This window comes from Lactuca serriola, chromosome 2 (genome assembly GCF_051521515.1).
Source record: "Lactuca serriola cultivar US96UC23 chromosome 2, Lser_US96UC23_V15, whole genome shotgun sequence".
In the NCBI taxonomy this organism is placed as follows: Eukaryota; Viridiplantae; Streptophyta; class Magnoliopsida; order Asterales; family Asteraceae; genus Lactuca; species Lactuca serriola.
The window spans coordinates 22,625,860-22,632,655 of NC_136409.1; positions in this window are offsets into that span (position 1 = coordinate 22,625,860).

Here is a 6,796-nt window from a genome sequence, read left to right on the forward strand (position 1 = left end):
GAAATAGTTATGGACTTAGACACCTTATCCAACAGTCTCCCACTTGGATAAGTCTAATAACTATATCTCTAGTACTTCAGGAACCGACCGGCAATCGTAGCTCTTTCAAGGTCTCTCGGAACTGAGAAGATGATGATACGCCATTTAAGATAAGTGATCATATAATCCTCTGTTCTAGGTATCAGCCGGACAAATACATGGAACACGTCTTGCTTATTGTCCAGCATTTGTTTCCCGATTTCCGATTTGTTTGACATAGAACTTAATTGAACACATCAACTTAGTTCTGACCGGGCCCGGTACATGGGTCAAAACAAAATCATCGAGGGGCCCAGATACCAGCTTCTAATCCAAGAAGGAACAGATAAACTTCGACTCATATGTTTGTTCTACCACTTATTGAATTACACACAAAAGTACGTTTTATAACATCGAGTTACCAATGCAGTTTCGTACAGTCAATGCATAACCAACTTGTAAGTAACAAATCATATCTCTAGGTTTGAAGACTTATATGATATTACCGTCTCACGATCACTCGAGGTAAAATTCCATGAAGTGATTCCAGTGAGCGTGGGTTGAATCCAATGCTCAGAACTTATGAGCACTCATGATTGTTGTAGCCTTGTCCAAGACCTCTACAACCAAACATGACAGTCTTGATTCATATCTACTTCCAACATATGACCGACTGTGGAGGTTTGAATAATATGTTATACCGAACAAAATTATTCTGGAAGTCAAAACATGCAAAAAGAAATATAGTAAACGATTGACAAGGGATAGCAACACTTTACTCATAAATAAAACATGTTTTATTCATCATCTAATGTCAATTACACTTTACAAATTTCGAGATTATCTAACTACTAAATCTAATATCATCCTTCAGCCCTATGCTCCGAGCATGCTGAAGATGCTTAACCCGAGTCAATCCCTTTGTGAGGGGATCTGCCGGATTCTCATCTGATGATACCCTCTTTGCCACGAGGTGTCCTTCTTCGATCCGATGTCTAATGAAATGGTATTTTCTGTCGATGTGTCTGGATCTCCCATGATCCCTTGGTTCCTTGGCTAAGGCAACAGCACTTTCACTATCACAGAAAATCTCCATTGGCTCTTTAATAGCTGGTACAACTCCAAGGTCTCCAATGAAGTTCTTCAACCATATCGCCTCCTTTGCTGCTTCACTAGCTGCAATATACTCTGATTCACAAGTAGAATCTGCCACTGTCTCTTGATTGGAACTCTTCCAAGAAATCGCTCCTCCGTTTAGGGTAAAGACCCAGCCCGACTGAGAGTGGAAATTATCCCTATCAGTCTGGAAGCTAGCATCACTATACCCTACAACTCTCAAGTCACCACTCCCACCGAGGGTAAGAACCCAGTCCTTAGTCCTCCGCAGGTACTTGAGGATATTCTTGACCGCAGTCCAGTGTGCCTTGCCAGGGTTCGCCTGATATCTGCTAACCATGCTCAAGGCAAAAGCTACATCGGGTCGAGTACACGTCATAGCATACATGATCGATCCTACAGCCGAAGCATAAGGTGTTCGACTCATTTCTGCTATCTCAGCCTCAGTGCTAGGGCTTTGTGTCTTACTCAATCTGGTGTTACTCTGGATGGGTAACTCTCCTTTCTTGGAGTCCTGCATGCTGAATCTCTTCAGCACCTTATCCAAGTAGGTACTCTGACTAAGTCCAATTAGTCTTTTACTCCGATCTCTCAAGATTCTTATCCCTAGAATATAGGCAGCTTCACCAAGGTCCTTCATAGCGAAACACTTCCCAAGCCAGGACTTTACTTCCTGCAGGGTTGGAATGTCGTTTCCTATGAGTAGTATGTCATCCACATACAATACCAAAAAGCTGACTATACTCCCACTAGCCTTGACATACACACAAGATTCATCTTCACTCCTAGAAAAGCCAAATTCCTTGACCTTTTCATCAAAGCAAAGATTCCATCTGCGAGGTGCTTGCTTCAATCCATAAATGGATTTCTCAAGCTTACACACTCTATTAGGGTACTCGTTGCTGACAAAACCCTCTGGCTGACTCATGAAAACATCTTCAGCCAACTTTCCATTAAGGAAAGCGGTTTTGACATCCATCTGCCATATTTCATAGTCATGAAATGCAGCTATGGCTAACAGAACCCGAATAGACTTAATCTTGGCTACCTGAGAAAAGGTCTCATCATAATCCACTCCAGGAATTTGAGAGAAGCCATTTGCAACCAGTCTAGCCTTATAAGTGTGTGCTTTACCATCCATGTCGGTCTTCTTCTTGAAGACCCATTTGCACCCTACTGTCTTAGGACCTGGTACATTTTCAACCAAGTTCCAAACTTGATTGTCATACATGGATTGTATCTCGCTATCCATAGCCTCTTTCCATTTAGCAGACTCGGGGCCTGCCATGGCTTCCTCGTAGCTGTTAGGGTCATCTTGACTTACTAGTGTCTCATCACTAATAAGTGTCTCACCTTCTGCAGTAATATGGAATCCATAGTAATGCTCAGGTGCACTCCTAACTCTCGTGGAACGTCTCAGAGGTACAGATTTGTCAATTGGCTCAACAGGAGTTTCCTCCTCAGGTTGAGGGCTAGAGTTTGAAGTTCCTTCACCGCTTGATTCTCGAATTTCTTCAAGATCAATTTGTCTCCCACTGTCTCCTTGGCTTATAAATTCTCTCTCTCGAAAGACTCCTCTTCTTGCTACAAAGACCACATTGTCACTAGGTCTGTAGAAGAGGTAACCAAAGGATCGCTGTGGGTAACCGATGAAAATACACCTCTCGCTTCGAGGTTCGAGCTTATCATGAGTCTCGCGTCTCACGAAAGCCTCGCAACCCCAAATCTTGATGTGGTCTAGTTTAGGTACTTTACCAGTCCACATCTCGTGAGGAGTTTTGGCAACTTTCTTTGTAGGGACTAGATTAAGAATATGGGCGGCAGTCTCCAAGGCATACCCCCAGAATGAGATTGGTAGCGTAGCTCGACTCATCATGGAACGAACCATATCTAACAAGGTTCGATTACGCCTCTCAGCCACACCATTCAACTGTGGTGTCCTGGGAGGTGTCAATTGTGAGACTATCCCACATTCCCTTAGATAGTCGAGGAACTCTGAACTAAGATACTCACCACCACGATCGGATCGAAGCATCTTAATGTTCCTGCCCAATTGATTCTCGACTTCCTGTTTAAATTCTTTAAACTTCTCGAAAGTCTCTGACTTATGCTTGATCAAGTAGACATATCCATATCTACTATAATCATCAGTAAAAGTCAAATAATAACGATTAGCATCCCTTGTGGCATGTTTGAATGGTCCACACACATCCGTGTGTATAAGGTCCAACAAACCTTCACCCCTCTCACACGAACCTGTGAAGGGTGACTTTGTCATTTTTCCAAGTAAGCATGATTCGCAACTATCATCTGACTTTAGGTCAAACGACTCCAAGACTCCATCCTTTTGGAGTTGGCCTATGCGTTTCTTGCTTATATGTCCAAGACGACAATGCCATAAGGATGCTTTATCCAAGTTATTATTGGTAGAATCAATACATAAAACATTATTTCCTAAGTTATCAACAACAGATACAGCTTCATACACACCATCACAAGGTAATGCTTTAAAATAAAGAATATTATTAAAGAAAGCATCAATAGAACCAACTTCATTATTAAATGAAAAGGTAAACCCTTGTTTGTACAAAGCATGAAAGGAAATAATATTTCTTGCCATTCCTGGCGAATAACAACACTTATTCAAATCTAAACTAAACCCACTACTTAGCGATAAAGTATAAACTCTAATCTTGGTAACAGGTATAGCTTTCCTATTCCCCATGATCAAGTTTATCCTTCCTTGCTCCACATCCTCACTTCTTCTTAGTCCTTGCCAGTCACAACAAATATGAATACCACAACCGGTATCAAGGACCCAAGAATTAGAATGGGGTGAGTTATTAGAAATGATAGTGTAAATACCTGCATGGTTGGGTTTAACTTTCCCATCCTTCACATCTTGCTGGTATTTTGGGCAGTTCCGCTTCCAATGAGCTTTTTCATGGCAATAGAAGCATTCAGCCTCTTTTGGGTCAGAAGAAGGAGTAATGAAACCTTTCTTGGTTCCACTTGAAGAAGAGCCATCAAGGGTTCGAGCCTTGGTACCCTTAGAAGAGCTCTTTCTCTTCCTCCCTCGACTTTTCACGATTGCCAAAACCGGAGTAGAGTTTTGAGTAGGAGTGATAGCAACCGACTTCCCCTTAAGACCTGATTCTGCGGTCTTGAGAAGTCCCTGAAGTTTGCTGAGGGTGACTTCTTCCTTGTTCATGTGATATGTCATGCGGAATTGATCATAGCACGATGGTAAGGAATGCAAAATAATATCTATTGCAAGATCCTCCGGGAAGTTCACATTAAGCTTCAGCAAACGATCCACATACCTTTGCGTTTTCTGCATGTGGCTCGTGACGGATTCCCCGTCCTTCATCATGGTTGTTATCATGGAGCAGATGATTTCATACCTCTCTTGTCTTGCACTTTGATGGTATCTTTCCATCAAATCTTGGTGCATGTCATAAGGGTAGAAATCCTCATAAGACTTTTGGAGTTCAGCTGTCATCGTGGCCATCATGATGCAAGCCACTTTCGTAGCATCCCTTTCATGTGCCCGAAATTCAGTGATCTCCTGAGGAGTTGCAGTGGACTCATCAATCTCCTTAAGCTCCTTGTCAAGGACATATTCTTTGTCCTCGTAGCGGGTAATCATCCTGATGTTTCTGATCCACTCATTGAAGTTGGATCCATCAAAGGTGACTTTCCCACACAAGTTCATAAGGGTAAAGGAGCCATTAGGATTAGAGCCAGAAGCATTGTTGAAAGACATCTGAAGGAAAGAGGACAAGATTAGTTTAGATATAAGAGAGTCCTTAATAAAACACCCAAATGTAATATTAAGGCTAGGATCCAATCACAATATAATATAACTTAGAAGAGGTATGCCGTAATCTAAGCTATATCATATTTGAAAGGTAGGTGAATGACGATTCACCAATTTCCACCACGAAAACCGCAATATTTTAGTATTAGGTTTTTGAATGGTTCTTAGAAATTCCTAGATTCTTTGAGATTCAATGAACTTTTCAAAGGCATGTTTCAATCTCGAGTGTGCCCTCCAAGTTTTGTGACTGGGATACCGAGGATCACAAAACGAGGTGTGAAGTAACCATGCAAATCACTTGGTACCCTTAAAGTTTATCACTCAATCGATGTGCCGGTTAACCACACACGCTCCATTGATACTATAATAAACCCTAAGTCACCCTTTACCTACCTTGTTAAGTCCAAGTTAGTGTGCCGGTTAACCACACACGCTCCACCAACGACTTAATCAAAGTGTAAAGTGTAATTTCATGGAATAGCACCTTATTCACATTTTTCCTAAAGTAACTAAGATTGGAAATTTAATAAAACATTTAGTTACTTTATAATATTCATCATACTTTGAATGAGAATTAATAAGTCCTTGTCTTACCCATTCGGCTAACGACCCTCCACCGATCAAGCAAGCGGTGGGTGAGAGTGGACACCCATTAAGTCACCATTTTATAGGCAACAACCTTATACCCACCTTATAGATCGGCTTCGTGAATGAGGCGTACTAGCGGTAAGACGACTTTGTTCTTATATATATATATATATATATATATATATATATATATATATATATATATATATATATATATAATTATTAAATCATAATAATATAAGTATAAGGGTTGAATTTTAACTTTTAAAATTCTAGGGGTTGGAACTAAAGTTTTAACTTAACTTTACTTGTTCCAAAACTTGAGGGCAAGTTTTGTAAACTTTCAAAACTTTTCATTTCTTGTAACTTATGAGTTTATTAGAGTAATAAAATGAGGACTTTTCATTTTTCCTAACTCTTGTGTTCTTTTAATGGTTTTTAATCCAAGAGACTTTTGGTTTTCCATAACTTGAGGACAAGTTATGGACTCCATTAAAACACATTATGATCATGAATTAATCTACCACATAGGTTACAAATAATTCCTATGATCATCTAAACATCATAAGAACAAGAATATGAATATGAACACTTTCAAGAATCAAAATCACATTTAATCTTTGTAATTTTGATAACTAGTTGTTGTAAATGAGTTAGAAAAGACATTACACCTTCTAAAACAAGTTTTTCAAGTACCAAAACATTTTAGGGTAATGATTCTAATCCATTTCCAGCAACTCAAGTCGAAATTCAGCACTCTGTCGACCCTACTCGCCGAGTGCATAAACCTACTCGCCGAGTAGGTTGAAGATACACATGAACTCGACGAGTCCTCCCCATGGACTCGCCGAGTCCATCAGTCAGACAGCAGAAATTTCGACTTTATTCAACTTTTAAGCACAAATAACAAACAAACAAGCCTAGGCTCTGATACCACTGATGGGTTTTGAGCATTCTAACACTTCCTAAGTGTACATGCAACCCTAATAACCTTGGATCTATGTTTGTCTAATTATCATGCAAAGTTGAATTCCAAGGTTATATTCCTATCTAGCATACATGGGGAACAATTTTAACTTGAATCATAGATAGAATAACTTACCTTATTGTTGCTTGTGTTCCTTGAAACCTTGTGAGCCTAGCACCCCAAGTGTGATGCCTCAAATGCTTCACACAACACCAAATGCTCTTGGAAAGACTCTTGAGATAACACACACTTCTCAAAATCGGCCAAGCCCTCTAGTTTCTTAGTGT